Below are 9,217 nucleotides of genomic sequence, written 5' to 3'. Positions count from 1 at the left end.
TGTGCAATGCGTTATAAGTGGAGATGTGCATGATACGACCTATCAACTAGGCAAGTTTTAATCACATGTTCACTAAAGGTGGATGATCCTCTATTGTACAAAAAGTATGTGCAACGGGTGAAGAAATGAGACGATGATAATGTGATAGGATAAGTAGGTGGGTCTCACACACAAAGAGGTATAATATTACAACTAAATCCTACTTAATTGGATCTCTCCCACACCATGTGATAAAATGAAATGTAAACTCCTATGTGTCTACACGAGAAATAATATATAAATGCATTATCCTAAGTAAACTTAATTAAAGTGTAATTAGAAATATTTAATTACACCAAAAAATATAATATAAATCCTGCCTTGAATGCACCATGAAAATAACTTTACTAAATCATTAATTAATTTATATTTTGTCAGTACGTTTGGGATTAAAATTAATAATTTTGTAAGTTTGAAAACCCTCACACACATCATATGCATGGTTTAAATATTTATCTTTTCAAAATTAGGTAGCATAGTATATTATTTGCGTTCTTAGATCCACCTCTTGTTTGTATTTACTTTGCTAGCTAGTTTCTAGTTTACAATATCCATAAGTTTTGAGATAGTTAAAATTCTTGATTTGAGGACAATTTTTATACTATTTTACCATTATTCACACAATGCAAATGTCTCTAAGTGTTTACCATGAGATTAACCCTTTAAAAATCTAATAAGACAACTAAATAGTTTATGAAAGAGTTTGGCAAGTGTTTCTCAATATCTACAAAATTTATAACCCTCCTTAAAGAAGGAAAATTAATGCTCACGTCTGTTGCACATGAAATTTCAAATGAACTAAAAATATATTCATCTATTATAGTTTTGTTTAATTACCTCCCTTGTGTTGGATATACATAGCAGTATAGATATAATTAAATAGCGAGAAAGAGGGAGAAGGTATTAAACAGTTTTGTTTAATTACCTCCCTTGTGGTGGATATACATAGCAGTATAGATATAATTAAATAGTGAGAAAGAGGGAGAAGGTATTAAAAAAATTTGGACCATTTCTCGATTTATGCGTGTCATCCTTGCGCAGGGGCCATGCTAATCTTCTCTGTATCGTTCCAATTTTATCGGATGTCTCCGAAGAGACAGTAGTACCTCTGTACAACGGCGTATATGTGGTAGGCAGCGTATTAATGCGTGATGAATGTGGGAACAACTCCAGCCACGCGTGTTCCTCCTTCCATCGCCTCGGGAGAGGCGAAAAATGTTTCGGACAACTCCCGCATCGCCTTCCAAGCAAAAGGAAAAGATAAGAGATGAAAAATACATTCAAACCGAGCATAGCAGGCAAACAAACCGCCGTTGGCTTTCAGTTTACAAGAACGAGCCACACAGGCCATTGTGAGCATGAACAATAAACCCCATGCTGTCCAATGAGACTAATAACCTACCATGAATCGCCAGTCAATGGGGATGTAGCTCACATGGTAGAGCGCTCGCTTTGCATGCGAGAGGTACGGGGTTCGATACCCCGCATCTCCATTTGCATATAATTTTACTCATTTCCAGTCATCTGTGCCTTGCCAAGGATCTTACCTCCATCTCCGCACCAGTGGTCTAGTGGTAGAATAGTACCCTGCCACGGTACAGACCCGGGTTCGATTCCCGGCTGGTGCACTTCCGATTTTGTGCTCAACAAACAGCGCCCTTGCTCCTCTCCTTCTTCCTGCTTTCCTTTCCTCTGTTACCTAGAGCTCATTTTCAGATTCTCATTTCGTCATATCAATTTCTCGCTCCTCCACTGCGCGCCAACTACCCACTCTCATTTAGTTTCCTTCTCATGATATGATTTCAACTAGAACTTATGCATTATGGAGGGAAGTATGATATGATCTATTGTTGGCATTTTTCCATTGTTTTTATTCTAAATTTGAAAAGATCACATCTAACACATTTATGGCTAGGAATTTGATGGAAACCTTTGCTTTTCAAGCAGACTAAATATGTTAAAATGGCATATCATGACCAATTTTCTTTATATATCTATATATTTATTCACTTGAGGTGATACATCAATGGTAAGTAAATGTTCACTACCTCCCTTGCATGAAATTCATTTTCTTCATGTCCGTGTGTACGGCTTCTGAGTGGGAGAGGTGAAGAGTCGGTTTAAATATTTGATGGCTTTGGATAATAAAATAATAATGATAAAGTGATATGCTCATAAAATAGTAGAATATAGGGTTCAAAAGTCATTTTAAATAATAAAGAAATAAGATGAATAAATATATTTTAAAATGTTAAAGAAGTATTAAGTGTGGCCATTAAATAAAGCTAGTCCCATCTTAATAAAAGAAGCCACTTTAACGAAGAAAAGATAAATATGTATTATTTTAATTGAATAATACAAGAATATTTTTATATTTATATAAAGTCTAAATAAAATATAATAAACAAATATCTATAATATTTTATTAGCAATTGTTAAATTGAAATAATGGGAGTTGTATGTCAAAATTTAGATAGAAATTAGAAAATGGTGCTCTGATCGAACTTACCTACAAAAAACTAGGGCAAAATTAATCTGACAACGAAAAAAGCGGAATGAGAATTACTTTGCAAAAACTAAGTATGGAGTTTCCATCCCGGCAAATAACTCCTTTAGGCAACGCACGGAAGAAAGGAGCCTAAATCGCCATAACCACCCACAAACACAAATCTATGAAACTTGAATCCACAGCAGAAATTCTTCGCATTATTTAAGTATGCTGGAAAGAGAAAACACAAAAGAAAACCAGACTGAAGCAAGCAAAAAAAAATAGAGTAGATTATGCAATCAAACCCCCCTAAGCCCTCCGAATGCATTAAGGCTGACCAAGAAAAACAAGGCAGTTGGGTCTTAGCCCGGAACAAAAAGAAGTGGCGTAGGAATATGACAACCAAAAAGAGCTCCCCAATTAGATCTGCTAAAAGTCAAAGCAAAAATAGAGCTCACAATAGCTATCCCCCCCCGTACAACCCATCCATTTCAACCAGAACCGAACTTGCACAGTCCCACATGTTCTCCCCCTGAAGAAGATTTCAGAAGCAAATAACACCCCCTTAGCCCCAATTAGATCTGCTAAAAATTGGAGGAAAAAGAGAGCTCACAATAGCCATCCTCCCCTGCAATCCATCCATTTCAACCAAAACCAAGTTTGCACAGTTCCACGGGTTCTCCCCTTGAAGAAAATTTAAAAAGAAAATAACACCCCATTAGCCCCTAACCCTAAATCAATAACTTGTAACTGAAACCCTTAATAAACAAGAGCTATCTTTCAAACTCAAGTCCCTTCCTACCATGTACTATGCAATGCCTAAGTGGAATCAAAATAACACAAACCTTACATAAATGTACATACATCCAACCAAATGAAATTCATTTTCTTCATGTCATTGTTTATGGCTTCTATTGTTGGAGTGGCAGAGGCGAAGAATTGGTTCAAATATTTGATGGCTTTTGATAATAAAATAACAATTATAAAGTGTTATGCTCACAAAATAGTAGAATATAGGGTTAAAAAGTCATTTTAAATAATAAACAAATAAGATGAATAAATATATTTTAAAATGTTAAATAAATATTAGCTGTGACCAGTAAATAAAGCTAGTCCATTTTAATAAAAGAAGTCATTTTAATGAAGAAAAGATAAATATATATTATTTAAATTGAATAATAATAAAAAAAAAATTATTTATATAAAGTATAAATAAAATGTAATAAATAAATATCTATAATATTTTATTACTAGTTGTTGAATTGAAATAATGGGAGTTGTATGTCAAAAATTAGATAGAAATTTAAAAATGGTGTTGCAATCAAACTTACCTACAAAAAAGGTAGGGAAGAATTAATCTGAAAATGAAAATCCAGAATGGAAATTACTTTGCAAAAACTAATTATGTCGCTTCCCTCCCAACAAACAACTCCTTCGAGATACTAGCAAAACTATTGGAATAACGCACGGAAGAAAAGAGCCTAAATTGCCATAACCATGCACAAACACAGATCCGTGAAGCTCAAATCCACCAGCAAAAATTTGTTGCATTAACAAAGTATGCAAAAAGAGAAAATAGAGAAGTAAACCAGAATGAAGCAAGAAAAAAAAATAGAGCGGATTGTGCAATCAAACACCCCAAATCCCTCTGAATGTATTAAGGAAGACCAAGAAAGACAAGGCAATTGGGTCTTAGCCCAAAATAGTAAGGAGCGACGCAGGAATACGAAAACCAAGAAGATCTCCCCAATTAGATCTGCTAAAAATTGGAGCAAAAGAGTGCTCACAATAGCCACCCTGCCCTAAAATCCATCCATCTCAACCAAAATTGATCTTGCATAGTCCCACAGGTTCTCCCCCCGAAGAAAATTTCAGAAACAAATAACACCCCATTAGCCCCTAACCCTAAATTAGAAGATTTCCTCAAAACCAAAGTCTTTCCCTCTCAACTTAACCCTAGGTCACTCCTCCCTTTCAAAACTCTAGATTCTAACTAGAGATCTATTCCCATTTCCTTTAGAAAGGATCATATGGCCTTTGACACTGTAATAATCAACAATCCTCATTCAAAAAGTAGATGGGATAAGTGTGAAAAATTGGGCATCATTGCTTTCTAGACTGAACCAAAAGGAAAATACACCAATCTCTAGAAAATGGCTATATGACTTCGATGGGGAACAAGTAAGTATAAGTACCATATCTAACAAATTAATTTATGTACACTACAAATCTTTAGATATTAGAAATTGTCTTCTATCTAGACCTTTGTATTTTCATAAGCGGTATAGCATTATTGCTATAATTTTTTGTCAAATGGAGTCCGAATGTAAATGAAGATCATTTTAAAAATTTAACAAAACTAACATGGATAGAAATAAAAAAATTCCAGTCAAAATCATAAATATACACACCCTAATGAAAATTGGATCATCAATAGAAAGCTTCCTAGGAATAGATGCAAACTATGAATCCTCTAACCATATCAGGCCTATCGAATATATCTCTAATAAATTACTAAAGGGAATGTCATACTATGGGTCATTCATGTTTTTGGCTAGTAGCTCATGGCCATCTACTCCTATATTAGCTAGCTTATCCGCTTCTCTATTGCCTTGTGGATGTGTTGAATTTTGATATGTGTTATGATTATTTATAAAAGTACTTATTTTATTCCATAAGGCCTTCTTGCTAGCTATGAATGTAGGGCCATAAACATTAATCATAATGAATTGTAGATCATCTTTGTAACTTTTGATTCCCCCCCCCATCCAATTATTGTTTACTGACATTCCACTGCATCCCATTTTCCTAGGATCCTAGATGATACCTATGCCACCTAAAGCACCCTCAGATTCTATTAGATCATTTTTCCATACCCCAGGTTTCCTTCTTAACCTTTCTCCCTTTGTCTTATTTAGTTTTATCTTTTGTATTAAAATTAATTAGGATTCACATAAGGTTAGGATGTGTTTTAGAAGACGCCTTTGTTGGGCATTAAGTCCCCTAACATTCCATGTAGTTAACTTCATTTCTTCAAGGGGAAGATCTTCTCCTTCCCATCTTCTAATACTCCATGAATCTTTTTTTTTTAACCTACTTTACCTATTTTTTGCTCTCAATTCTACTAGAATTTCCTTCCTCTCTCTTTTTTTCATGTACCATAGCGAGGAGCTCCTATACCTTCCATATTGCAAGTTAATCCTAATGAATCTATATTATTCTTGGCATTGTTGAGGATGGGTTCAATTGATTCATCATTTGGATATCTTTCTTCTTCTCTTATCTCCTTGAATATATGATCACTTAAATTTGTTCTCTCGTGTAGTACGTGTTTCTTTAATCTTTATATTATTATTTTTGTTATTTTCTATGTTTGCACTTTGATTATGATCAAGATTTTCTTCCACGTCAAACTCTTCCTAAAATTCTTCAAACCTGGCTACAAGGTTTCTCATTTGGTTTTCTAGATTAGAATCATTATCTATTTCCAACACATTCTTATTAATGTAAGTTTCTACTTCCAAAGGGATGGAATTCAAACTTTGATATTTTCCTTCATTTTGAACTTCATCAGGGTTTGTATTTTCGAATGGATCTTTCCCATGTTGAGACATTTTCCAAAAATTTAGGATTTCTTTCTAAGCTCTTTTGTTCTTTTTTTGAATGTGATATGTTCACTTTGTATATTTGATCTTATGAGGAGAGGATTGCATTCATGAATGGAATAATTAAGCCCATGTTTTAGAAGGGGTTGAAATGATAGCATTCTTTTTATCATGCTTCTTGTATTTAGAGGTAAAAAAATGGGTGAAATTTTGATTTGATTGTAAGCCATTTTTAATAGTAATATCTAGAAATTCCCAAAAAATAAATCACCCTTTTTTGAAGTTTCTATCTCTATATGTGTGACTATGTTTAGAATGTCTAGCAACCCATTGGTATCATTGTTTAAGAGATTCGAATTTAGAATAGGGACATATCGTTCTACTCCTTCCTTGTGAATTGTCTCTATGAAATCCGTTCATTCAATTTCATATAATCTAACTCTGCTCTATTATGAGAGAGTAATAAATTGTTTGATTTCTGCTCCTTATGAGCTTCTTCCCAGAGTTGTTGGAAATATAAGAGGAGCAACTGAGAGGGGAGGGGTGAATGAGTTACTAAAAAAATAAATCCTAAATCCCTTAGATGTTAATACAAATCAAAACTCTGATAAAACTATATTCTGTTGTAAATTGAAAAACACACATTCACTCAATTTACACTAGCAAATACTGTAACTTGGCAATAACTAAATATATTGATCTTAATGTGATTAACCTTAAGACTAACTTAGTTGCATACACATTTAAAAGAAATATCATGAACACAATTGACACCAAGATTTAACATTGAAACCCAATTTGGGAGAAACCACCAATTGCAACTAGTTACTAGTTTTCACTCTTCTGAAGTGAGCCCTGTTAGGAGCCAACCCTGTCAAAGGTTACAAAAAACACTATCAAGTGTGACCCTATTAGAGGATTTAATCACCCTCTTAGGAGTGGCCTTGTTAGAGGTCTTTAGACAATTCAATCTAGAAATGCCACCTTGTTAGAGGATTTACAAATAGCTGTTAAGCCAACTCTGTTAAGAGATTTATATCACTACTAAAATGGTTAGAAAGTAACAATGAGATTACTTGATTTCTAATGCAATTGAATTGCTGATTTTAAATCTCAATTCTGGCTTGAATACTTGATCCTTTTTTATCGAATGTATCTTTGCATCTCAAAAAGGATATTCTTCTTATCCTTCTAATATGCTTCCTCTAAGCATCATCAAATCTTCTATTATGTTCCACACATTCAATCCTCAACTTGACCTTATATTTATATCTTACACATTGTCAAGTCAGCTTGAATATGACTTAGAATACTTAATATTCATCTCCTCGGTAGGCTAGAACCAACAACTAAATCAACTGAACTCAATATGCCAAAAGAAGAGAATCCTTTGTTAGCTGACCATGCTCGATAGACACTAACTTAGAAATGATTTTTCTGTGTTAACCAAGTGAACTTAGTTAACATTGCATATTCAAAAAATTCCTTTGGCAATCAAGTGAGCTCGGTTAATATTGGTTCCATCCAATATTTTCTTCATTAACTGAGTGAGCTCAGTCAACACTCAACTTCTGCAAACTTTCCTTTGATGACTAAGTGAACTCCCTAGACACTATCTTCTAAACTTGGCAAACTTTGGAATGCTCGGTAGACACAAGACATTATCTTCGTCACCTAAGTGAGCTCAACATACACTGACTAGCAATGATATGACATTTTATGTAACATCAAAGACATTACATAATTAATCAATTTTTTTCAACCATTTCCCTCTTTGGCATTGATGACAACACAACATTTCATAATACAATGAAATTTTTAGAGAAAGAATAAAGGAACATACCCTTAGTTTAATTCTAATTCTCATCCAGTAGAACTCCCTCTATTATTGTGAACTCCCTCTGCCTTTAGTTTCTCCCTCTATCAACAAAACTCTATCTTCAACAGCTTCTTCTGATAACAAACTTTCCTTCTTTGATATTAGCCCAAGTCCTCCCTCTTTGATGTCATTGGAAGTAATAAAATTTGTGTGAGATATGATAGAAAACTTCTCTCTCTTTAACATCTCATGCCAAAGACAATATTCAGTGAATATCAATGTACCTCATGTACTGATTCATTTGCACTGTGCTTTGTCAATACTACATCAATTGTTTGATCTTCAACATGCTCTAGTTGATGTATCACTAAATTGTATTCAGTGAGCTTCAGATAGGGGAATGACCCCTAACTTAGATAAAAAAATCCATCCTTAGATAATGGCTTAGTGAATATATCTACAATGTGCTTTTTAGTATTCACATATTCCAATCTTACCTCTTTATCTTGTACCAATTCTCTCAAAAAATGATATTTTATAGCAATGTGCTTGGTTTTGGTATGCATCACAGGATTCTTGGATATATTAATTGCACTGGTGTTATCATATAAGATAAGCTCTGGATCCTTGATCTCTATCTTCATACATGTCAACATTACAAGATTCACAATACATTGTATGAACCCATAACAAATTTTCCCATACTTGCAGATTAATTATGCAATACAAAGGAAAAAAATGGTCATGTTTTGAAAACACTAACCTTCATCCAAGCTAAGGCAAAGAAAGTTTTTGTAGAGCTCCCTTAATCTCCCTCCAAAACCTAACTATCTCTAAACTTAGAGAGTGGGTGAACAACCCACTAATTTGTCACCACTCCTCTAAAAGGACTCTCTACCAACCTTTTTATAGTAGGAACATCAAGCCTCCCCTTTCTTACATTGTTGTCGCTCCAAAATAAGAAAGTTGACCAAGTGGGGTTTTAAGGGTACACTCATGGGGAAACCCAAAATTTTGAATTGGTTCAAGAGTGCATTATTTAAGAGGTCCCCTAAGATAGCTAAGCACTAAAATGGTTGAATTTAGGCCCCTAACATGTTATATTACCATATGAGTGGCCTATTTTCAATAAAATGACACTTTAGGGTCCCATTTAGCCCCCCTAAAATCCCTAACAAGTTTGAATTCGAAAATCAACATGATGGTGATCCATCCTAACACTCTCTCCCAAGTGGGTGTACTTAGACATTAATTGGAAGGAAGGGA

General features: G+C 34.1%; 3 non-coding genes across 3 annotated transcripts; 2 read left to right on the top strand and 1 right to left on the bottom strand.

Moving 5' to 3' along the window:
- Positions 1-1,034: 1,034 nt before the first annotated feature.
- On the bottom strand, positions 1,035-1,137 carry LOC149536023 (U6 spliceosomal RNA). Its single transcript, XR_016358270.1, has one exon. It is a non-coding gene; the product is annotated as a U6 spliceosomal RNA (small nuclear RNA).
- A 322-nt stretch (positions 1,138-1,459) lies between these two features.
- On the top strand, positions 1,460-1,532 carry TRNAA-UGC (transfer RNA alanine (anticodon UGC)). Its single transcript has one exon. It is a non-coding gene; the product is annotated as a tRNA-Ala (tRNA).
- Positions 1,533-1,596: 64 nt separating this feature from the next.
- On the top strand, positions 1,597-1,667 carry TRNAG-GCC (transfer RNA glycine (anticodon GCC)). Its single transcript has one exon. It is a non-coding gene; the product is annotated as a tRNA-Gly (tRNA).
- Positions 1,668-9,217: the final 7,550 nt, after the last annotated feature.

The sequence above is a fragment of the Cupressus sempervirens genome, chromosome 10 (genome assembly GCF_028749045.1).
Source record: "Cupressus sempervirens isolate cs-2001-9-10 chromosome 10, ASM2874904v1, whole genome shotgun sequence".
Lineage (NCBI taxonomy): Eukaryota > Viridiplantae > Streptophyta > Pinopsida > Cupressales > Cupressaceae > Cupressus > Cupressus sempervirens.
The sequence above is the reverse complement of the archived record's forward strand: the minus strand, read 5'-3'. Positions and strand labels throughout refer to the sequence as shown.